The 26,290-nt window shown below is 40.2% G+C and overlaps 1 pseudogene; it reads left to right on the top strand.

Annotated features, from left to right (window-relative positions):
• The first annotated feature begins 4,257 nt into the window (after positions 1 to 4,257).
• On the top strand, positions 4,258 to 6,486 carry LOC133069867 (S-adenosylmethionine decarboxylase proenzyme 1-like; annotated as a pseudogene).
• The last annotated feature ends 19,804 nt before the right edge of the window (positions 6,487 to 26,290 follow it).

The raw sequence follows: 26,290 nt of genomic DNA, 5'->3' as shown, positions 1-26,290 counted from the left end.
ATATATTTATGTTTCTGCAGAAAATGGTACCTGGTAAGAGTTCTATATACAGCTTACCTCCTTTTCCATAAAGAAACAAAAAAATTGGATACTTATCAGCTTTTCATAGAGAATATTTCTGTACGGTCTTACACTAGGTATTTCCATCAGCCTGAGGGTTGGCAGTGTAACTGGCGCTATTTCACAGAGTGGGACATTGAGCCCCTTGGGACGTATGTGACTGACATATATTCCCAGTCAGCAAGGGGCAAGATGGGCTTCCCTGGTGGCTCAGTGGTAAAGAATCCACCTGCAGTAAGACTCAGTAGACACAGGTTCGATCCCTGGGTCAGGTAAATCCCCTGGAGAAGAAAGTGGCAACCCATTCCAGTATTCTTGCCAGGTGATACCACTGAACACAAATGCAAGGGGCAAGATGGGTATTTTTCCAGCCTTCCCTCCATCCCAAATTAGTTGTTCAAACACTGACAGTCATGAATACAACAGTAGACCATGTTCCTCTTCCATCTAGTCAAGTCACCCTAGTTATTGATATGACTTATTCTTAAATATACAGTTTACTTAGCAATACAAATAAAATTTTTAAAAATACACCTTAAAATTAAGAATAAAAAACCAAGACAACATTAAAATGTTACTATACTGAACAAAACTTAGCTAACTGGGAGAGCATTTTGGAAATCACTAGAGAAATTTTGCCCCCTATTTGAAAATAAGACAAAACTTTGGGTGGGACAAAATTACACTCAGTAAATTTTCTTACTCAAATGGCATGTAAATTTCTGTTTCACCAATTCTGCTTTACCATAAATTATGTGAGAACTTATTTGAATGTGTTTTGCTTTACTTAAGAAAGGAATGACAGTGATCTTTTGATCATGTTTGCCTCCTAGGGAGAAAACTGTCATTAGGAGCAGTTCCAGAGGCAAACCTGCAAGCCTGCAGCCTTTCAGAAACACCACAGAAGACCTGGAGAGCTGCTAGCAGGTACCTTCATTGAGGCAGCTCTGTCTGCATCACGGCACCTTCCCTTTGCAGTTCATGACTCGGCACCGAATCTCTTTGATAACTTGCTCTGATTTCAGGAAGAAGCATTCTATGCGGCAGTATCTCTGTTGAGCCACTGACATGGGCCAGAAAACTGCTTTTTAAGTGGTCAGGTGAGGCTGGCAGGTACTTTCAGGTCACCAGTGCAGTACAAGGAGCCTAGAAGGATCATCAGTCAGTTCAGTTCAGTCGTTCAGTCGTGTCCGACCCCATGAATCGCAGCATGCCAGGCCTCCCTGTCCATCACCAACTCCCGGAGTTTACTCAAACTCATGCCCATCGAGTCAGTGATGCCATCCAGCCATCTCATCCTCTGTCGTCCCCTCCTCCTCCTGCCCCCAGTCCGTTAGTTGCTGGCAAATTTGGTGTTCTTTCTAGATGCCCCTGGAGAAGGAAAGGGCAACCCACTCCAGTACTCTTGCTTGGAAAATTCCCTGGATGGAGGAGCCTGGTAAGCTCCTCCATCACATCCTCCAGTCACAAAGAGTCAGACACGACTGAGCGACTTCACTCTCTCTCTTCACTCTAGATGCCCGAGACCTAGGGATGGGGTCACGGTCAGGGATGCTGATTTCTTCCTGACTGTGGACATTTCAATTTTTCTGCACTCCACATTTCTGCTACATTGGTCTATTTTTTGAGCATTGCCTATTTTACTTCCCTGAAAATGTTTTCCTACAGTCCACCATCTCACTGCTGAGGGATTCAGCTCTAATCCCACCTCCCCAAGGAGCTTTTCCAGATCTTATCAGTCACCACCCCCCATAGATGCCCATAGTTTTTGTTCACATCCTAGTGTGCCTTGCGTCTTGTGCTTGCTTTCTCACTGCACTGCTGAGCTCTTAGAAGGAAGGCATCGTTCTTATCCATCTCTGACTCTCTCCTCCCCATCCCCAGCCTCTACTTCTGGCACAGTGTATGGACCCTGAAGGAGCTTCATTGTGCTTGAACAGAAGTAAAGGACATTTGAGATTTTCTCCATCATGTGGTTGATGTTTTCTCTGTCCCATAAGTGAGTGGAAATTGGCTTGGGATCCCTGGAGTGGTCTGTGGCCCTTATAAAATCCAAAGGGGAGAGAACCTTGGTTAAAAGAAGAAATGGAGAAAGATCAACTTGTAATTTTCTTTGCCGAAGGTCAGATTATTACTTCTTCTCTGAATTGTTCCCACTTGCTGAAATGGAAACTTCCTTTAATTTGGAATAGATAAGACTAATTTTGGGCAGATAAGATAAGCTCTGGGAAGCTGTCGTTGCTCACTGGTTTGACAGAGATGCTGCCACAAAATGATTATGCAAGATTTTTTTTCTATTTTGAACTATTTTTTTTTAAAAAATCTAGGTTATTGATTTAAAAACAATAGATCAAGATTTCCTTCTGGCACTACTGGAATCCAGAGTGTACAAAGGGGGCCTCTGGTGTTCCAGACAGCCTAGCATTTAGTAGATATAATGACTCACCATCTCTTTGGATTCATCTGTCATTACTTGATTACTTGATGGAAACATTAGAGAGAATGAAGTTGTGAACTAGGATAAAGATCTTGTAAAGGAGTCAAAGACCTACTCAACCCTCAATATCCTTCTACAACATTTGAAGAGGACTGTGTGTTTCACAGCATCACCTCATTTTCCTGAGACAGGCCTTATCGTTGCTCTGACCCTGGGGAGGCATCATTGCATATCCTGTAGTTCCCATGAAAGACCAAACACAACCTGTCATGGAGAGTCTATGCTGTGCTAGGGACTGTTGAGTTTTTGGGATGCAGACACATAGGAGCTTAGGACATAGAGACACTTAGGAGCAAAATGAAGGCATAGGGAGATTCTTGCACCGTTTCCCTTCTGCTTCAGAGCACACGGCCCCCAGAGTGTGCCATCACAGCCTGTCTCGTCACCCAGGGGAAGGATGGACAACCTCTACTGTCTGCCTGATTTTCCTTCCTCACACCACTTACTCTCTATCATCCCCTCATCCCTCTCAACACATACAACACTGTGCCCTGAATCCCCCCTTTATTTTGGAGATGCTCATTTGGGGAATAAAAAGGAGAGGGAATGACTATGGATGAGACATGGGGTAGAAAGTCTCAAAAAATGAAGATATCTTTGACGTCAGAAAGGAGGTCTACTCCTCACAGGTAAGGACTCCCAACTAGCTGATTGTCCAATGCCAATCAGACAGGAGCAGGTATTGTGTTGCTTTCCATCCACTGTGCATGGGCGAGTTTGAACAAGGTATAACAAGGTTTCACCAGGTCACGTTCAGTTGTATAATGTTGGTATTTGACATGTTGTGTTTAGGAATAGGACTGCTTTATGCTCTGGTGGTGAGGGAGGCTGAACTGGGAATGAGGTCTAGTGCAAAATCTTTGTGTGACCTTAGATGTGTTATTGAATTCAAGTCTGTGTGCCCATCACCCAGCGAGGCCAAATAATACCAAAATGTGAGTCTGGAGCAGAGAAAATTTTATTGCAGGGCCATGCAAGGAAATGGGTGGCTCATGCAGCAAAGCCCTTTTATAAGAAAGGTGAGGAAGAGATGTGGTTAGTTGTTGCAAACTTCTTGGTGTCAGATCCTCTGTTTTTTGAGGTCAGGTCATGATATTCCTGTGAACCTCACCGAAACAAATGTTATTCTCAGTTCTTGCAAGAAAGGACAAGTCCCAAGGTTTGAGTTTCACCCTCTGAGGTCCAGGCCTTGACTAAGGGAGGAAGGTGCCTGTCCAGGACACTTAGCCTGCCTGGGAGGGCTGGTCCAGCACCCAGTGTGGGTCCTCCCACCAGTGCTAAGCCCGGCTGAAGCTCTGACTCTTCTGACGGAGCCAGGCACCCAGGACCCAGCCGGCCCTTAGGTTTTTCATTTAAACTGGACAGAATCACTTGCATAGGACCAATAGAAGCACATGTAACAAATACCAATCAAGGAATTCCTAGCTCACAACAATTGCCCTTTTTGGAGAATAGCCCCAGCCACAGAGGGGGACCTGAAGTAATGAGGTGCAGCGTCCTTGCAACTTAACCCTGATCTCTGGTCACCTCCTAGGGGTAGACCGGTGATCTAAGATGGACCAATTTTCGAAACTCAAACAGAGAGCCTGACACTGGTTGAAGCTTTTGCTTATTGGCAGTGTCCATATATCCAATTGCTGAGACCTTCGTGGATTGCAACCCATGGAGACTGCCCCTGCCACTAGGTCACAGAAGTGGGGATGGTGGGGGAGTGTTCACTGCTGCTTCAAGTCCTGGGCCTGGCCAGTGGGCAGCTGTGGCAAAGACACAGCCAGCTCTGTTCAGCTCTGCAGGGTCCAGCCCTCAGGCTAACGCGGGCCCCCAGGTCATCTGATGGCCCCACAGCCCCAGGGCCTCAAGGGCCCTGGGAGAAGTTGCAATCCACCTCTCACCATACTCTCTGCTGGAGGAACCGCTGCGAGCCTGACTATTGGCCAAGCGGAACCTCTCGCTGCTGTGCTGTGTCTCGCGATAAGTGTCTGGCACTAACGGCGTCACTAAGGGCTGTGCGCCTGCCCCACCCCCATCACATCCGGGTCACTTGCTAGCTGCCAGCTCTGCTCCCTCAGATGGCAGACAGGGGCCGCTGAGACACGGAACTGTGTCTGCCTCTGTTTCCAACAAACTCGTGATCTTTCGTCTCTCTCTTCCCTCAAAAGAAAAAAAGAAAGTCCAGGTAAAGTTTATTAATTCTTTTCTTAAAAAAGAGTCAATATAAAATTAAAGCAATAAAAGGAGACTAAATTTTGGTAACACAGTTGAAGTAATTGGTGGCACTCACAGCAAGGAGAGAAAGGATTTAGTTGATTTTCTGTGGCTATTGGTTGTTTGCTAGTCTTACGGTGATGGAAATGGCACAATTTTTTTTAAAGCATCCAAGAAGCTGCTGGACTTTTGGTTCTCCCAGCTGCAACCTGTCACAAACCAAGGATCTGATGAATCTTCAAATCACCCCGTGATTCCAGTGGGATATATTTTTGAAAGATGTTTAGTGGTTAGTCATGAGTGTGGCAAAAACTGAAACTTACATATTCAGTGAGAATAGCATGTTTATCTCCAAGAGACAAAGATATGTGGTACCACCTTCAATGTATGACAAAACCCACTGGGAAAAAAAAAAAAAAAAAAGAAAGCACTGGTTTCCCTGTTGAACCTTGCTCAGAATTATAGTGATTTTGACTCAGTTCAAAGTTCTTTTATTCTCTGAAGAATTTAATGAAGCCATCTAATTGAGGGAATCCACACTAGAATTTACAGGAAGAAATAGTTTTCTTAATGTAATTTTACCAAATGCAGCAGTGTATTGTATCAGTTCAGTTTAGTCGCTCAGTCGTGTCCGACTCTTTGCGACCCCATGAATTGCAGCACGCCAGGCCTCCCTGTCCATCACCAACTCCCGGAGTTTACTCAAATTCATGTTCATCAAGCCAGTGATGCCATCCAACCGTCTCATCCTCTGTTGTCCCCTTCTCCTCTTGCCCCCAATCCCTCCCATCATCAGGGTCTTTTTCAGTGAGTCAACTCTTCACATGAGGTGGCTAAAGTATTGGAGTTTCAGCTTCAGTATCAGTCCTTCCAGTGAACACCCAGGACTGATCTCCTTTAGGATGGACTGGTTGGATCTCCTTGCAGTCCAAGGGACTCTCAAGAGTCTTCTCCAACACTACAGTTCAAAAGTGTCAATTTTTCGGCACTCAGCTTTCTTCACAGTGTATTGTATAGGATGGATGAATTCTGAGAGTTCATACTGGTATAGGCTGGATTTCCCAGAGACTTGGGTAATCAGTCAGCTGGATCAAATCCAGGAAATACTGATGAGTGAGCTTGACCCAGAAGTTATGGACCAATTTTACGCAAAAGATGGTGTTACTGCAAAGATGTCACTCATGAAAGCAGAATTTGTGCTAGGTTCTGTCACTGATATCACACTGTTCAGTCCTTGTGGGGATTCAGTGAGTGGCATGAAGTCATAGGGAACTTATTGGACTGTTCACGCCATTCCCATAACCAGAATTTTCTTATAGTAGCTTTGAAACAAACTTTAGCTGCTGCTGCTGCTAAGTCACTTTGGTCGTGTCCGTCTCTGTGCGAGCCCATAGACGGCAGCCCACCAGGCTCCTCTGTCCCTGGGATTCTCCAGGCAAGAATACTGGAGTGGGTTGCCATTTCCTTCTCCAATGCATGCATGCTTGCTAAGTCCTTCAGTTGTGTCAAACTTTAGCTAGAACTCTTATAATGACCTGTTTAGGAAAGTTGTGAGTTTTTAAGCCAGGAAAAATTTTGACCACCTTGTTTGTAAATCAGAGTTTTAAATGTCCCACACTGCTTTCCTTGCCCCAGAAAATTGAAGTTTTAAATGTCTTGATTGACAGAGGAGTTCTATATTTAGTGATTACAGTTTTATTTTTACCAATTTGGCTAAGAAATGATAGTAAGAGAAGAACTAATTTAGAAAAATGAAGAAAAAATACGAAACACATATAGAAGGAAATGATGGCTCCTTTCTATGTATTGATACTGAGGTCCATGCTTTCCATAACCACCACCTCAAGATGCAGAAAGCCTTAGATGTGATGACAGTCTAATCATTTTAGATTGTATGTATTATTATACTGAGGAGTTAGATATCTAGCATGAATGCTCTCTTGTGTGTTTAGATATTCTATACTACTCTTGCTGTGAAACTGAAATGCTTGTAGAAACAACACTTTATGAAACTCTATAACAGATATGAAAATAATTCAGTTTGGTTTATGTACAGTGTAATATTTCTCCAGGGATCATCCAAAATTCCCAATAGACAAAGCTTTTGTCCTCATTAGGTGTTGGCCTCAACCTAACCATCTGGGACTGGTCTGTTAAATTGCTGTCAGAATTTTACATTCTGCTTACTGCTACTTTCTAGAATATATTCTTTACTAATATTATTGAAATCAATTTTCTACTTCATAGTTTTTTTTTTTTTTTTGCTATAGCAATTGGCTTTCCTTCCATGAATCAAGTTCTCCTAAGAAAATGATTGCAGTTATTCATTTTTTTTGTATTACTAGTTTAACATTATTGCTCTCTGCATTCCTAGTCCTTTCATTGATTTTTTTTCTCACCTGTGTGTCTCCGCTCCCCCCCTCAAATAAAGCAATACACTGTTACACTGTGGGTTTATACTAATCTTATCCTCCACAGGGGAAGCTGGGGTAGATCTTGGACTTAATATTCATTTAAAGTTTAGAGAATTTGACTTCCTTTTAATTGGCATGGGCTCTTTTGAAAGATAGTGACAAATAAACTTATTTTGTTGATTATCAAGGATGACCCATAGAGTATAATAGATTGAGATGTGGGTGAACAGACATAACTGTACAGAAATCATATGACATCTTGTGTTTCTAGTAAATGAGATTCAGTTCAGTTCAGTTCCTTTTCCTGGACTAGGCCTTTACTAATGTGTGAAATAGTGGCATGCAAGGATTTATTATCACTGAGTTTATTATCAGGGAGATTGAGTGTAAAGGTTGTACTGGGTTCAGTACATCAAGCTGGCTTGGGTCATTCACTTTGACTTTTATATTAGTAGCCATTTCCATGAAATTCCAGTGATAATTTCCTGTAAACCTTGTTTTAAAGCAGAATCAGTGTCTTTTTCATCTTGTGACTTAAAATCCTATGATTTTGTGATTCATATGATAGTGTCTAAATTCATCTGTTCCCCTCATTGTGTGTTCCCTTCACTGGGGCTTCACAGGATTGAGTGAATGACTGCACAGGAAGGCAGAATGCTATTAATAAAACATGATGTACAGTGTTCCAGTATAGTTGATGGGAAATGCCTAAAAATATAGGCTTTCAAGAGTTAGCATCTTTTAGCTATATTTGCAAATACTGTGGGATTTAGGCAGCCAAGAGAACAGCAAAGTTGACTAAATTTTGTATTTCTTCTTGTCTTCAAAATGTTTTATTTTTATTTTTGTGTTGATGCAGTGATGTTTGGTTTCTTCTGTGTTTTTAGGTGAACCACATTTCATTGGTGTCTCTAAACATAAAATCTACTTTGCTTGAAATCAAGTGGTTGGAATACTGTTTTTTGTTTTTTTTTTTTTTTTACATTTAGTAAATGTGTACTTTATTTTTTTTTTTCATTTATTTTTATTATTTATTGTTGATTGTTGGAGGCTAATTACTTTACAATATTGTAGTGGTTTTTGTCATACATTGACATGAATCAGCCATGGATTTACATGTATTCCCCATCCCGATTCCCCCTCCCACCTCCCTCTCCACCTGATTACTCTGGAATACTGTTTTGACTTAAAGAATATTGTTGATTGAAACCTTCATTTAAGAGGCTTTCAATCAATGTGATCAGCTTGATTCTGTAATTAGCATAGCACCTAATGCTTTGGTGTCCTGCTTTTGAGGACCAGTGTTCAGAGTAGATTTTGTTCTTATACAGTATCTAGTGGATATGATAACATTTGTTGGCTCAAAGTTTGTTTTCTTCTTCTCATAGATTTAAGAATTATATCTAATGTTGAAAAACTGCACACACTGATACACATTGCGGCAAAGCCTGGAAAAATGATAACTGTAGATTACATAGGGATATAAATTAATCTTAGTATAGTTGAAGAGAGAATATTTGGTGCCATAATTTCTCCCTTCACAGTGTTGGATTTAAACCAGTTGAAATGTGTTTCTGTATAACAGTGTAAGTATCAATAAAAGTTTGCTCAATTAAAATGTACCTACAAGTTTATTTTCTTTACAGTGGATGCCCAGTCCTGTGCGTCCATTGCCACCAGTTACTTATTAGCTATGAACACTTTCCCACCTAATTTCTGAGATAGTGCTTATTCTATTAGAGGAAGAAATGATCTGATGTGAGAGACACTGGTGGTAGAGGATAGGGAAGGGTGTGGTAGAAATCCAGAAGGTGGGCATGGTCTATAGGGCCCAGACCTTGGGGAGTGGGCCCTGGAATTCTCAAGACAGAAAATGCAGAGGTGGTTAAGGCAAACCTCACTTCCTTGATGTTATCTTTGTACCTGTCCTGTGAGCATTGTTCCAGGCTGGTCACTGTGAGCAGTGCCTGCCTTCAGGGACTTACCTTTCCTGCAGGGCCACTGGAGTGGGACTTAGGCCACATTTGTATTTGCAAAAGAGAAGTGTTCCCTGTGCCTGTGAATAGTGTTGGCTGTCATTTTCCTTTGGAAAGGGTCTATCCTGAGGGGGCTTACCTTTCCTTTGTGAAGGGAGTTCAGAAGCAGAAGGAATAAGACTCCTCCTCACCAGAGTGTTCTCAAGTCCCGTGGCTGTTGACACCTGGGTGACAAGGGTGGATTTCCTCTGAAGCTTACAGGTGGGCAGGCAGCAGCACTGACAGGGCTGGTAGCAGTCAAGCCCTGAACTACAGGCAGGACTGAAAAGTGCAGCCCCGGCAGTGAGGTTGGGATTCTGGTCTTCTGAGCATCCTCTCCCTGGACTAGAGAAAATCCTTGCAAAATAGACCATAGGCAGATGATTCTAATAAAGTCTCTAAAATGACAAGTCATTTCTATGTGCCTTAGCCTGGCCTCCTCATCATTTTGCATCATGCAAACAGGAATTTTATATAGGCATACCTCTTCTATTATACTTCACTTTATCAGGCTTTGCAGATTTTTTTTTTTTAAAACAAATTGAAGTTTTGTGGCAACCCTGTGTTGAGCAGGTTTGAACAGCATTTTCTCAGTTTGTGTCTCTGTGTCACATTTTGGTAATTCTTGCAATATTTCAAATGTTTTCATTATTATTATATTTGTTTTGGTGATCAGTGATCTTTAATGTTACCATTGCAGTTGTTTTGGAACTCCATGGACCGTGCCCATGTAAGTCAGCAAACTTAATTGATAAATGTTGTGTGTGTGCTGACTGCTCTGCTGACAGATGTTTCCCTGTCTCTCTTCCTTGCCTCTGGCCTTCCTATTCCCTGAGACACATGAACCTTGAATTTAGGCCAGTTAACAACACTACAATAGCCTCTATGTGTTTGAGTGAAAGGAATAGTCGCACGTCTCTCATTTTAAATCAAAAGCTAGAAATGATTAAGCTTAGTGAGGAAAGCATGTCCAAAGCCAAGACAGACCCAAAACTAGGCCTCTTGTGACAGTCAGCCAAGTTGTAAATGCAAAGGAAAAGTTCTTGAAGGAAATGAACTCCAATGAACACGTGAATGATAAGCAAGTGAAACAGCCTTATTTCTGATCTGGAGAAAGTTTTAGTGTTCTGAATAGAAGATCAAACCAGCCACAACATTGCCTTAAGTGAAAGCTTAATTCAGAGGAAGGACTTCTCTCTTTTTTCTACACATGTGTGCTTTCTTGAGGAATCAATGGGAGGGAGGGAGTATGCACAGAGCCTGCTCAGTCCCCTGCTGGCCTTGTGCTCCTCCAGCATCACCCTTGCTGACCACACCCTGGCTTACCTTTCAGGGAACTTGGGGAGGCCACCGCACCAGGGCGCAGAAGGGGAGCATGGTTCCAGCCTTCCTCTCCTACATAACCCACTTGTCTACTATCCTGCACACTCACAAAGGGGCTTCATTGTAATTGATGGCTGCTTTGGTTTTCCTAGTCACTTTCTTTTTCATCTCCATGTGTCCTAATTCTCTTTAATTCTGTGAAGGCTGAGAGAGGTGAATAAGCTGAAGAAGAAAAGTTTGAAGCTAGCAGAGGCTGGTTCATGAGGTTTAAAGAAGGAAGTCATATCAAAGTGCATGTCTTTAAGAACATTCATGGACTTCCCTGGTGTTCCAGTGGTTAAGACGCTGTGCTTCCAATGCAAGGGTTCCCGAGTTCTATCCCCAGTCAGGGAACTAAGATTCCCTATGCCACAGTGCAGAAAAAAATTTGTAATTTATGGGAAGAGGTCAAAAATGTCAACATGAACAAGAGTTTGAAAGAAGTTGATTCCAGCTTTCATGAATGACTACGAGGGGTTCAAGACTTCAGGGGAGGAAGCAACTGCAGATGTAGTGGAAACAGCAAGAGAGCTAGAATTAATAGTGGAACCTGAAGATGTGATTGAAGCAGTGCAATCTCATGATACAACTATAACAAATGAGGAGTTGCTTCTTATGGATGAGTAAAGAAAGTGGCTTCCTGAGATGGAAGGTACTCCTGGTGAAGAAGTTGTGAAGATTGTTGAAATGGTAACAAAAGATTTAGAATATTACATAAACTTGGTAAAATAATAGCAGAGTTTGAGAGGACTGACTCCAACTTGGAAAGAATTTCTACTGTGGGTAAATGCTGCCAAACCATTGCATACCACAAAGAAATTGTTTATGAAAGGAAGAGTCAATTAATGTGGAAATTTCATTTTTGTCTTATTCTAATAAATTTTGAAAGTCACTCTAACCTTCAGCAACCACCACCCTGAAGAGTCAGCATCTATCAACATCTAGGCAAGACTCTCCACCAGCAAAAAGATTACAACTTGCTGAAGGTTCAGATGGTCAGTGTTTTTTAGCAATAAACTATCTTAAATTAAGGTATGTCCATTTTTAGGCATGTTATTGTATACTTAATAGACTACAGTATAGGGTAAATGTAACTTATATATGCACCGAGAAACCAAAAAGTTTGTGTGACTTTATTGTGATATTTGCTTTATTCTGTGGCCTGGAATGGAACCTTCAAAATCTCTGATGTATGCCTGTATCGATTGTTATTTCTAATCTCTGACAGAACTTAGTATAATATTCTGTGCATCAATTCTGACTAATGGATTTATTTTTACCTTATTTTTGATGAAAACTGTTGCCCATGAGAGTATCTACTTAGGTTTTAAAAAAGACATTAGACTTTTTTCTTCTATATATTATTTGATATATATTTTATATAACATATGTCAATAAAGAAGCCCAATATAAAAATGAACACCTATGAACTTACCGCATAACTTGAAAGGCAGTCTTTGTGTTCTTCCCAGCTCTTATCCCTCCTTTCTTTGAAATCCTGAATTTTATTCTTAGTATATACCCGTAAAGGCTTCCCTGGTGGCTCACTGCAGGCTCAGCCTGCATTGTAGGGATCGCAGGAGACTTAGGTTCGATCCCTGGGTTGAGAAGATCCTCTGGCAGAGGGAATAGCATCCTACTCCAGCCTTCTTGCCTGGAGAATTCCATGGATAGAGGAGTCTGATGGGCTACAGTCCATGGGGTTACAGAATCAGACATGACTGAAGTGACTGAGCACGCATGCATATATCCATAATTGTCTCATATATGTCTACATCTCCAAACAATATAATGTTTGGATTCAGAAGATACTGGCTTTGTTTGGGAGAATGTGGTACAGTGATTAGAAATAATGGTTTTAAAATCAAACTGATTCGATTGAGATCTCAGACAAACCATTTCCTTGCTATGTGGTCTTGAACGCATTATTTACCCTCTCTGAGCATCTACAAATGGGAGTAATTCTTCCCACCTCATCTCCCTCCTGAGGATTTAATGGAATAAGGAATGTTAAGGACCTGTTCTTTTCTTGTCTACCTCCTTCCTCCTTCTGCCTCAGACTCCCTGGGAACTCCTGTGAAGCACACTTAGCCCTTCACCACTGGCACCTACTCCAAGATATCAGCCTTAAAACAACAGAGAATGAGAAGCCCATGCAATGAACAAGAGTACCAGACTGTATTTACAGTCCTTAATCTGTCCACACAGGGAAGACAAATGAGGCAGACAGCGGATAGTGGGTGCCATTACTGGATCATTAATTAGCAACTTGTTTGGCCTTGGCAGGAAATCATTCATCATTTTCAGATGAGCAGAGAACTGCAGAACCTTCTATCTGTCCTCCCTCATTCTGAACCAGTGTGACAGATGTGATCGTCCTCGCCAGAGTTTTCCCTCCCACGGTGCCTTATCCAGATAAGTGACTGGGATGGTGCTGCCCTGTGATCTGCTGAATGCAAGAGCCTGAACTCGGAAGGGGTCCGGGGCCAAAGACTTCCAGGGCTGGAGAACTATGCCAGAAACCCCAAAAGATAAATGAAGGCTTCTGGAACAAGATGAGACGATGAATAAACTATTTGCTTTGAGAATGGACATGATGTTCCAGAAAAATCAACTTTAGCTGCCAAAGTAACCCTTTTAGAGTTCACAAAGAACTGCATCAGGGCTCCCACGTGTGAGCTTGTGCTCAGGGCTGGTGTATGAGGCTTCACAGGAATCAAGTGGTGCAGGGTTACTGAACCCCTAGAGCAAAGGCGGAGCCAGAGGCTCAGAAGGCAATAGTTAGTGTCCAAATGAAAATATTTAGGAAGAGGCTGATTTACATTTCAAACCAACATCTGTCTGATTCCAAAACTCAGGCGTGCTCTGTGACACCATCTTGTGTTCCTCAGCAGGCTGACAGGTCACCATGAACCAGACAAATGCTAGCCAGTAGTGTCTTAACCACTGATTGCCCACTGCCTTTAAACACCCACAGGTTCTTTGGGTTGGATAGATGATGCATGATGCATCTTTGGCCTTGTTATGTATATCTAATCTTAGAGGCTCATTGTCTCTTCTTGAAATGATTTCACATTGGCTAAGGTTTAAAGGCAATGACACATTCATTGTTGGAAGTGAGAGGAAAGTCCGCATTTTCCCCTGTACTGATGAGACAGAGAGACTGTCTCAACCATTTCATCACGACAGGAGACTTTCAGGAGAAGCACATGGCTGAAAGTTCTAAAAGCAGAGGGAAGGAAGTTTAGCAGAAAGAAGCAGGGGAAGGTGTCAATGTGGAATCTCCAATATAAGTTGATAGGTAAAGGCCATGAGATACTAAGGAAATGAACAGAAAACATTGTTTTGAGTCCTTAGGTCTTGGCAGAAGAAGAGAAGTCTCTACAGCCTGGAGCTGGGTGGTCAGGTGATTGGGTTTCTGTACTACCAAGCCTGTGCAAACTGAAGCACCTGGTCCAGGATGGGGGGGACGGGCAACATGGTGATTGAGGCTACAGTTGAGTTGTTTCTCCAACAAGAGACTTAGGGTTGGAGGTGGCTATTATTTTTGCCAATCCAATGTGCTTAGGGTGAGGGTCTCATGAATAATATTTAGGAAATATCTTAAATAGTCATAGATTTATAACTAAAATTATTGTCACAAAATCACTTGTAAGTTGTATTCTCTGATAGAATTAAGAACAAATTTATTGGTATCTGTCAGTTCAGTTCAGTTCAGTCGCTCAGTCATGTACGACTCTTTGCAACCCTATGAATTGCAGCACGCCAGGCCTCCCTGTCCATTACCAACTCCCGGAGTCCACTCAAACTCATGTCCATCGAGTCGGTGATGCCATGCAGCCATCTCATCCTCTGTCGTCCCCTTCTCCTCCGGTCCCCAATCCCTCACAGCATCAGGGTCTTTTCCAGTGAGTTAACTCTTTGCATGAGGTGGCCAAAGTACTGGAGTTTCAGCTTCAGCATCAGTTCTTCCAGTGAACACTCAGGACTGATCTCCTTTAGGATGGACTGGTTGGATCTCCTTGCAGTCTAAGGGACTCTAAAGACTCTTCTCCAACACCACAGTTCAAAAGCATCAATTCTTCGGTGCTCAGCTTTCTTCACAGTCCAACTCTCACATCCATACATGACCACTGGAAAAACCATAGCCTTGACTAGACAGACCTTTGTTGGCAAAGTAATGTCTCTGCTTTTTAATATGCTGTCTAGGTTGGTCATAACTTTCCTTCCAAGGAGTAAGCGTCTTTTAATTTCATGGCTGCAATCACCATCTGCAGTGATTTTGGAGCCCCCCAAAAATAAAGTCTGACACTGTTTCCACTGTTTCCCCATCTATTTCTCATGAAGTGATCTAGAGAGTAGCTATTCAGATTAGAGAAACTAAGGTTAAGCACTAAGCTATAATTTTTTCTTGTCTCACTTATACCCCATCCATTCCATCCTTGCTTTAACTGTCCCCTCCAATGAATCATTTTAAAGAAAACCCAGATATTACATTATTTCATTAATAAATGCTTAACTGTATATTTCTAAGAGAAATGGGTTATTTTTAAAAACATGCCAATTTTGCCTTTATCACATTAAAAATATGAAAAATAATCCACTAATATCATCTGGTAGCCAGTCTATGGTTAAATTTCCCTGATTCTTTTTCAGTTAATGGGGAACACATGTAAATCCATGGCTGATTCATGTCAATGTATGACAAAAACCACAATATTGTAAAGTAATTAGCCTCCAACTAATAAAAATAAATGGAAAAAAATGAATTAAAGTGCACTATATATATAATATAAATAAATTATATATACATATATAATTTATGTATATATAAAGATTATATATATAAATATATATATAAATTATATATATGTGTATATATATAAATATATCTCCCAACCAAAAGTTCCCTCTCCTTCTTTTTTGTATTATATATACATGTATAATTTATGTATATATATAAATTATATATATAAATATATGTAAATAAATATATATATACACACATATATGTTATATATATGTGTGTGTATATATATATATATATAAATATATCTCCCAACCAAAAGTTCCCTCTCCTTTTTTCCCTTTGTTATTTATTTGTTGAAGAAATTGGGTCATTTGTCCTGTAGAATTTTCCACATTCTGCATTATTTGACTTTACTCTGTGGTGCTGCTCCTTTGTTTTGTCTTGTTTAAATTAATAGAGGCTTATCAGATTTGGATTTTTTCTAAGACTATTTCCCAGTTTGTGTCTTTCCTATTGCATTTCATCAGGAGCACTGGAAAACTGGCACCTTTTTTTTTCCCTTTCAAGATGTGAAGATTCTTCAGTGGATTCAGGTGATATTAGCCTGATCCATCCAGTAAGAAGTTTCTCATCAATCTTCCACCCAATGGATTTGGCAGCTATTGATGATTTTCCAGGCTTATTATCTTATTAGGGTTGCAAAGTGGGGATTCTCTGTAGCAGTAATTCTCTCTGCATTTATCAGCTGTAATTATTTTATAACTAAGAACTTTTGATCATCAGTTGGATTTCCTAAAAGATAGTTTATCCAGGAATGTCCAAATAAATGCTTGATTCTTTCCAGTTATTTACTAGTTTTTCAGAAAATTCTTTGGTTTTCTAGCAATCTCCAATGTGAACATTGTGGCCTTTTTTTTTTTTTTTTAAATCATTATTGACTCACAGATTTTAAATTCTTTGATATAGTTCAATTCACTGCAGGCATTGTACTTTTTGATGCTTAAATTGTCCCATCCTTGGCAATTCTTTCAAATTGGTTGCTAGGTCCTTTGACTTTTTTTTTTTGTTGTTGTTGTTGTCTTGGTTAACTTCCTTGCTTTCTGATATGACAGTCTAGAGTCATCTCAAACATTTCTGCAGGGAGGGACCTGAATACTAAGGTCTGCATGCTTGGGGTGATTATTACTACTTGGTTTTCACTGCCTTAGGTATTTTCAGTGGAAATATATTTTTTTGCTGAGTTAAAAAGTACATATTTCTTTTTATTTGAATAAGAAAAATATGTTATGACCATAATGTGCATAGGTTTATTTCTGGGCTTTGTATTCTGTTCCATTGATCTATGTGTTTGTTTTTGTGCTAACACCATATTGTTTTGGTTAATATAGCTATGTAGTATAGTCTGAAGTCAGGGAGTGTGGTACCTATAACTTTGTTCATTTTTTCTCAAGATTACTTTGATTATTCAAGGTCTTTTGTGGTTCCATATACATTTTAGGATTATTTGTTCTAGTTCTATGAAAAATGTCATGGGTATTTTGATAAAGATTGAATTAAATCTGTAGATTGCTTTGGGTAGTATGGGCATTTTAATAATATTTATTCTTCCAATCAATGAACTTGAGATGTTGTCCCATTTCTTTGTATCACCTTCAGTTTCCTTCATTAGTGTCTTACAATTTTCAGGGTATAGGTCTTTCACCTTCTTGGCTAGTTTATTTTTAGATGTTTTATTCTTTTTGATGAAATTTTATTTATTTATTATTTTTTAAAATTTCTTTTACTTTTTATTTAAATTTTTTTATTTTTTAAAATTTACTTATGCTTAGTTGAAGGATAATTTCTTTACAGTATTGTGTTGGTTTCTACCAAACTGCAGCTTGAATCAACCACAGGTTTATCCATGTTCCCTCCCACTTGAACAATTGTTTTCTTGCTTTTTTCCAATATTTCATTATTAATGTATAGAAAAGCAAGACATTCCTGCATATTAATTTTGTAACCTGCAATTCTATGAATGGATGAATTAATTATTTTTAATAGTTTTTTTCTGAAGATTTTAAAGTTTTTTAAATGTACTATCATGTCATCTGCAAATAATGACCATTTACATTTTCCCTTCCAGTTTGGATGCTTTTTATTTCTTTTTCTTGTCTGATTGTTGAGACTAGGACTTCTAATACTATGTTAAATAGAAGTAGAGTGAACATACTTGTCTTGTTCTTGATTTTAGAGGAAATGCTTTCAGCTTTTCATCATTAAATGTGATGCTAGATGTGGGTTTGTTATAAAGCAAATGACTAACAATGGAAATAAACATAATTAAAATGAGTGATAAGTAGTGTAAGGAAAAGAAGGAGCAGCCTGAAGGGGATTTTTAATAGATTAGAATAAGTGGCAGAGAAAGCCTTTCTGAGGAAATGATCATTAAGTTGGTGACTGAAGAAGGAGTTGGGGATGGGCCAGGCAAAGATGTGGATAAAAAACATGGCAGGCATGGTGAAAATGATGGGAAAAAGTGATGAGGCAGAAGAAGGGATAATTTTTCAAGCTGTGAAAGGATTGTGAGGCTAGATCTTGTGAGCAAAATGGAGGATGACAAGAGATGTAATGGGAGGTGTGTGTGAAGGGCATTTGGCAGCTATCTGGTGGGATTGGGGACTCAATACTAAATTAAAGAGGATGCCACTAAAGAGTTTAAGCAAGTGGTGTGATCCTATTTATTCTTTAATATATCATTCCAACTTCTGTGTCCAATATGAATTGGGAAGTATAAGAGCAGAAGTACTAAGAATAGCAGCAGAGATGATTGATTGCTTATTTTCAGGAAATTCATGACAGTGGCTCAACCTGAGGGGGTGGGGTGGAGGTGGAGGAGAATAAGGTTGAGTCCGTTGAGAAGTAGAATGGATCAGAATTATTGGATGGAAGGATTAGACTAGATGAGAAAGAAGAGGGAAGTCTCCAGGATAACTCCTAGGTCTTAAGCATAAGCAACTAGCTTACTAATGGTGACACTGAGGAGCATAAGACTGAAGGTGGGGGAGACCATCACTTTGGGACATTTTGATATGACTGTGAGAGACAGAATGCATGCATGCTCACGCTCAGTCATGCCTGACTCTTCATGACCTCATGGATTGTAGCCTGCCAGTCTCCTCCATGCAATTCTCTAGGCAAGCATACTGGAGTGGGTTGCCATTTCTTCCTCCAGGGGATCTTCCTGACTCAGGGATCAAACCTGCGTGTCCTACATCTCCTGTATTGGCAGATGGATTCTTTACCACTGAGCCACCTGGGAAGCCAAAGATGGGGATATTGGGAAATTTATTTGAGTGCATGTCTTTGAATCTCTGGAGGTATCAATATGGAGGTTGTGACACAAATAGGACAGGAGAAGCTTACCCAGAGGAAGGGAATCAAGTGAGTAAAGAGCTTCTAGGACTTAATATGAGGGACTCCAGCATCATCGACTCAGGAGGAATAAAATGCTGGCCAAGAAGATGGGATTCTTTTTTAGCAATAGCAAGAGTGAAAATTAATTTTCCTTGATTTATATTCATAATATTCCAGAACAAAAGAGATCCTAGAGATATGTAGTCTGCCTCCCCCATTTAATAGAAAAGAAAAGAAGTTGTAGAATTCGGAAATGATAGTCTACTGCCTTCCAGCCCTGTAAAAATAGTGACTCCTGGGGTAACACTGATTACACCAAAGGAGAAAATGATCAGTTTAGTTCTGCCCATAATTTGTAACTGATTTTATCAAGATATAATTAACACTTAATTTTTTTCCACCTCCAAAATTAGTGTTTGTCCTTAGGTAGAAAAATTAGCTTGCAGATGCAGAAAAAATGCAGAGTTGAAACTATACAGTTGCTCTTAGAAGACCTTCTCTGAGGTGCAAGATGGTTATCTCTTCCTTATTCAGCTAGAGGCACTATGGCTCTCTTTGAACATCACCACAATCTTCTTTGGAGCAACTTCTTTGGAGCTACTTGCAGGTCTTACAGGTCTGAGAATTGATACTAGTGATCATAGGAGGCGGATGCACTTGGACATGGCCATCATTAATGCTGTTTGCCTCCTTTTCTTCTTCTCCCTCTCCCTAGGCTTATGATGGACTTCCTTGGTGACTCAGTGATAAAGAATCTGCCTGCCAATGTGTGAGACATGGGTTCAATCCCTGGGTCGGGAAGATTCCCTAGAGAAGGAAATGGCAACCCACTCCAGTATTCTTGCCTGGAAAATTCCAAGGACAGAGGAACAGACTACAGTCTATCAGGTCACAAAGAGGTGGACACGACTTAGTGACTAAACAACAACAAGGCATATGGTAGGATTGTACTTCTTGGTTCCCTTGTGGTTAGGTGAGGCCATATGATTCCTTCTGGGGAATGAGTTGTGAGTGGAAATAATGCATCATCTCCAGACCAGAGCTTTTAATTGCTGATGCGAGGTCTCTGTAGTATTCTTGCCCTCTGTTACAATGACTGGAATTCTGGAAATAGTGGCTGCTTCATCACGCTGGATTGCTGAGTGACTCTGAGGAACAGAGCCCCCTTGCTAATCTAAAATGGGCATGTGGCATGAGAAGACATAGATCTTTGTTATTTTAATCCACCGAGATTTGGAGGTTGTGTCTATTGTAGCATAACTTTGTCTTATGCTGACTGATACCTGGCTATTCTCTTATCTCTTTTCAGGGGCTTAATGGACAACCTGTATTTTTAGTTCTTCGAGGATACACAGACAGCATTCCCCAGATGAAGTTGCTGCTCTGCTAGAGGCATTGCAGCAGATGAATAGAATTGCACTGTCATTGCTCCATCTCCTCTTATGGTTTCCAGGGCATACTTGCTGCATCGATCCCATTCGGTACCAGTGGGGTTCCCTTTTAAGTGGCCAGTAACAGAAAATTAGTACAACATTTTGGGTCAGATAGGAATGGGTTTCAGTTCTTGGCTCTAGATCTCTGAGATTCTGTTTTCCTGTTTTACATATACCACTGGGTTGTGGTGAGACGGAGAGAAATACTGGATGTGAGGAAACTATATTCCTGATTCATTTGTGTCCCATGTTAGTTATCACTGCTGCCACTGCTAGTTGTGGCGTAGAAAGGAGAAAGGCAGAGAATAGCTAAGGGAGTGGAAAGGTGGTAGACTACACCCTGCTGATCTTTTATGGGCTTCTCCTCTTACCTTTCCCACAGAGAATCATGTCTTTCTATTGCAAATTTTCTTTGTTCTGTCCTTTGTCTCTACTCTGGAGCACTCAGCTCTGGAGATAACCCAACCCCTTCCAGAGTAACATTTCTCATGGTGATAGTTATTAATGATCATAAATCAATTTTTCCCATTATTATGTTACCATTATTGTTACTGGTTGTTATGTATGATTGCTATTTATGTATTATAATTATGTCCTTATGCTGTGCAGGATTTGAGGTTCTTTTCATGGCCAGTTTAATATGTGGCTCCTACTATTAAAATTGTTCCTGAAAGAATCTGCAGGGCAAAGGCATTCCTGGAATTGGCTACAGTGTCCTTGTGAACATGTTTACTCCAAGTGTTGCATAACCCTTGTGCTTTGTGGCTTGTCCTAGCTCTGTAGCACAAGCATGAATTACAGACTAACCTACAGAGCAGAGCAGGTAGACAGCTAAGTGAAGCTCCGTATTTCAAACATGGATCACCGAGGTCAGAATTTACAGGTGATAGGTCACGGGTGATAAGCAGGAAGGGATACTCAGGAGTTCCACTGAAGAAGTGGCATTTCATCTATCTGGGCTCTGAATGTTGATTAGTAGATGCAGTTGGGGGAAGGACATTCCTGACTAAGGTGACAACTTTCACAAAGATGCATAGTATGTTCAGGAAGTGTTTTGTCACTAAGTTGTATCCAACTCTTTGCAACCCATGGGCTGTAGTCTTCCAGGCTCCTCTGTCGATGGGATTCTTCAGGCAAGAATATTAGAGTGGGTTGCCATTTCCTTCTCCAGGGGATCTTCCTAACCCAGGGATTGAACCTGCATCTCCTGCATTGGCAGGCGGATTCTTTACCACTGGCCACCAGGGAAATCCACTGTTCTGTACATTCAGGAAATGGTGAACACTAAAAAGGTCCATAGACTGCATCTGACTCTCTTACCATAGACCCTGGCAGTCCATGGGGGGGGATGTCATAGCCATACTAAGTAAGATATGTGATCCAGCTCTATCTGAATGACTATGCTGAAGTGAAAATTGGGCTATGGGCTCTATTTACCACCTCTCCAGACAGTCATTGGAAAGAGGGTGATTAAACTCCTCAAGAGGAAAAATGGATGGTGACCCAGGAAAATTCACATCCTGTGTCTGTCAGGGGAGGCCAAGCCTAGGTACAGTTTTTCCTTGTTTGAGTCAACACTAAAAAGACGCTTACATGGCATGATCCTGCAGCTCAAGGAGAATAGCATGTTATCTAGAGGACTTAGAGAAAGAGCAGATCTCTAAAATCACTTATAGGAAAGAGAAAAATGTTTCAGAAAACATCTGTTTGGTATCCTCACAAAGGAAACAAAAAGACTTGATGTCTATGGAATGAGAGTAGAAAGCTGCAGGGAGAACATATGGGTTATGGGGAGGGTAGAATCAAACTTCAAGGGCCCCAAATGAAATGCCTTAAAGTTTTGTTCACCTACTTGTATTTGCCTTGGTGCAGAGAGAAAGTGAAAGTGAAGACAAGAATACTGAAGTGGGTAGAAGATTCCCTTCTCCAGGGGATCTTTCCTACCCAGGGATCCAAACCAGGTTTCCCACTGTTCAGGCAGATTCTTTGCTAGAGCCGCCACGGAAGCCCAAGTGGTGGAGAGAGAAGCCCTTGTGAAGTCAAATGCAGTGGCAGGAGTGGTCCCCTCGTATCAAGGGAGGCCTTGGCAGTGCCCCAAGAGTATTGAATATAAACTATTTAGCACTGTGCTTAAACCTCTTGTTATCTCCATCTCCAATTCTTAATCCATGCCTACCTCCTAAACCCTATGGAAACTCACCTGGAAAAAGGGAATGCCTAGAAATTCCAGCTTTTCCATTCTTTGATTGTAGCCTGAGAGATTCTAATTGGAAGCCAGTGGTCTCCGACAGATCCCTCACAATGCTGTGTGGACTTCCCTTTGTAGGGATAAGCAAATAGAAAAAAACACACCATACACTTGGTTTCATTTGGAATCAGAACCACAGATTGACTCCAAGAAAAAGTAGAAATCACCTAAAAATCTGGATTTGAACTCTCAGTAAAATGTAAGAGTACTGTGAATTTATGAAGGAGAAAAAACTGACAAGAAATGGATGTATTTAAAGTGAAAAACATAATTACCCCAAATGAAAATGGCACAGAAGCAATGTTGAACAGATTAGGTACTGCAGAAACTTTCATGAGCAAATAATTGGTTGGTAATTGCTGTATGGCTTTTAAAGCAGTTCATAAAAGTCCTCCCTCAGGAAAAGAAAATTTGTAGAGATATAAGGTTGATGAAGACAAAGATGAGATGCTAAGGTCAGATCCACAGAAGTCCATGTACTAAGGGTTAGAGTAGGAGAGTCACAGATTGATGTTTTCAAATTGTGGTGCTTGTGAAAACTCTTCAGAGTCTCTTGGGAAGCAAGGAAGTCAAAACAGTCAATCCTAAAGGAAATCAACCTGAATATTCATTGGAAGGACTGATGCTGAAGCTGAAGCTCCAATACTTTGGCCACCTGATGTGAAGAGTCGACTCATTGGAAAAGACCCTGATGCTGGTAAAGACTGAAGGCAGGAGGAGAAGGGGGCGACAGAGGATGAGATGGTTGGATGGCATCATTGACTCAATGCACATGAGTTTGAGCAAACTCCGGGAGACAGTGAAGGACAGGGAAGCCTGACGTGCTGCAGTCCATGGGGTTGTAAAGAGTCGGACATGACTTAGTGACTGAACAGCAACACACACAAAGTTGCAGAATTGTCATAGAAAAGTTAGAGTTATAGACGCAGGTCACATGGAAAGTTCAAAAGTGTTCGCAAGTAGAGCAAAACTAGAATTAAATGACAGAAGGGTAAGTGGACACGTTGAAAGCTCAAAAATATTTTAAAAAACAACTCCTTATGCTATAGGGAAAATCAAAACTGCCATTACAGACTATGTAGAAAATAATATGTAGTTGAAACTTAAGGAACAGATAATTATTTTGCTGAAACTGTTCCAGACGCTGCTGGAAAAAGGAATAATTGCCAAATCCCTTTAACGGATAGCATAAGCCTGATAACATAGTACAAATAGCCCTTCAAAATTAACCTGCAGAACCATCATCAGGATGAATTATTCAGATATATATAGATGTCAATTCTTTTCACTAATATGCAAATGAGCTATTATATAACTCTAGTCAGTATCCCAACATGATTTTATATCAATACCCCAAAATTCTAAAGTGTATCTGGAAGTGAAACATGCAAGGAAAGCCAAGAAAATTCTGGAAAAGGAGAAGGTAATTGTGTGGTAATTGCTGTGTAGCTATTAGAGCACATCACAGTGTTTCAGTGATCCAGATAGCCTTGACCTAACCTCAGAGGAGACGGATCAATGGGGAGAGATGGAGCAGAAACATGCATCTAGAAACAGATGTTTACAGGCAAGAAGATTTCTGAAATCTTCTTTCTAAAAGTGGTATTTAAATCAGTGTAGCACAGGTTTATTACTCAGTAAAATATACATTAGCTCAACTGGCTATATTTGGCAAAGTAATAGCAACAAAAATGACAACAGTGGTAATACATTTAGATCCTTATCAGGTTAATTAAATATGAAAGAATTAAAGCCAAAAATTATCAGAAGGAAATCCAAGAGAACAATTTTGTAATTTTGAGTTTGGGGAAGCTTCTTGAATTACGATCTTAGAGTCAGAAAACTTAAAGGGAAAATGGAAAAATCTTCAGATGAGACAGGAAAAAAAAAGTGCCTACAACAGAGAGAACAAAATACTGTTAAGATGTCTCGCCACTTGTGTGCTGGGTCATTTGCCCAAATGTGCATGTGTGTACTCCTGCCTCCTACCACTGCCCTTCTACTCAAACGGGAAGGTAACTGCATATACCACTCATACATCTGACTGCTCCTACTCCAACAAACCTGTAACTATTCCTGGATGTTTTGCTATTGGTTGCCTTTATGGTGCTTCCTGAATAATGCTCTATTGGCAAGAAGTTTTAAAGCAACAGAAAACCCAAGGTTTGATGGATTTACCATCCCCTTTATTTATGTAAAATGGCTTCCAGTAAGAAGTTCTGCTACAATTGGCTGCAAGTTTATTTAAGGTCCAATGGAAGATGAAAATAAACAAGTATTAATCCTGAGAACTTTTTTGTGGAATTATGAAAACAGTCTGTTATAAAACACATCCAGATGTCAGCCAGGACTGAGTCAATTAGAATAATAGCTTCAAGTAAAATCAACAAAGGTCAGCCAGTCAGGCTGAGGGGTGAAATCTCCAGAATACCCAGTTCAAAGGGGCAGGGGAGGCTGCTGTTATGCCCTAGCCTTGAGCTTTGTCCATGAAACATAATTATTTAAGTGATCTATAAAGAAGAAATTATGGATCCTGCTGATCAACATAACTTTTTAAAGATTAATTTTGTCACAGCTTAGGGTAGGCTTATAGAAGACCAAAATAAGAAATAGTGTCATTTGAGAATGAACAGAAACTTTGAAAGAACAAAATAAGAAAAAAAACCCCAACTTCCTCTATATTTGAAAATTACTAAATTTTTATATCAGTAAAAAAGTTTATGAAGACCTATGGAAAAAATTTCCTATTGATACACTAGCCCAATTTTTCAAAAATTGTGTGTACGGATATTCATTGGAACATTTAATATTAAACCCTCTGCAGTCATCTAAATAGTGACCCATGGAATATTGGTTAATATATGATGGCACCATTGCATAGTGTAACAAAATGCAAATTTTGAAAAGGGCAATCAACCTGTTTGTGAATTGCTAGGGAAATGTGTCTAACAAATGTTAAGTATGAAAAAGCAAGTAACAGAGCATTATTCAGCCATTTTTAATTAATCAATCTATTGATTTGTGTTTCTTACACTGTATGCAGGGAAAGTTCTAGAAAGAAAGCAGTGTTTGTAATGACTACCTCTGGAAATGCAGGGGCTGAGAGCAGAAGTTCTTTTCATTTTTGTGTTATATTTTTTCTATAATGTTTAATATTTTACTTTGGGCATGTACTGCTTTTATAAAAAAATTTAAAAGGTTAGTTAAGAGCAGCAGGAGAGGGAAAGAAAGAATGAGGGATCTATTGAAGTGGAAAGCTAACTAATGGAACATTGATGATCTAGTGCGTTCTTAAGAGGAAATAGTACAGCTGTGAAAATATTGGCAGCCTCTGAAAATGTTAGGAGTTAAACAGTCACCACAAGAGAAATAGTTTTACTCATTATGCTTTCTCCAGTGAATGAGTAATTGCCTAACAATGTTGTTACATCGGTTCAGTACCTATTGAAGGTTCTGATAGCCAATAGCATCTCATATGCCTGAACCCAACATCAGTTTGAAATTTATTTTTTCTTTAAAAAAGATGACTGATAATTTCTGTCCATGGAAAAGCTTGGAAGCATTAACATCTCTGTTACTATCTAGATGGCTTACTGGCTATAGTTGGAAAACTTTGGCTGTCAAAGATCCTGAGAATTTCAGGTGGAACATGGCTCTGCCTGATCACCTATCACAGGAACCATTTCTGCCCTTTCAGAGGAGCTCAGAGCAGTACTGATGTCCTGTCTCTCTCCCTGATGCCTGTGCTTCAGCATGAGATGGCCCACAGTCAGATCTGTTCTGCCAAGCAAAGCCATTGGTTGATTTTATGAAACAGAAGTCAGCCTACTGGTCATTGTGGGCACATGAGACCAAATTAAACATCTGATGGGATGTTTCACATATTTGAGCACAGCATCTTCTAGAGCCA

The sequence above is a fragment of the Dama dama genome, chromosome 15 (assembly GCF_033118175.1).
Source record: "Dama dama isolate Ldn47 chromosome 15, ASM3311817v1, whole genome shotgun sequence".
Classification (NCBI taxonomy): domain Eukaryota; kingdom Metazoa; phylum Chordata; class Mammalia; order Artiodactyla; family Cervidae; genus Dama; species Dama dama.
This window is presented reverse-complemented; position numbering and strand designations above follow the sequence as displayed.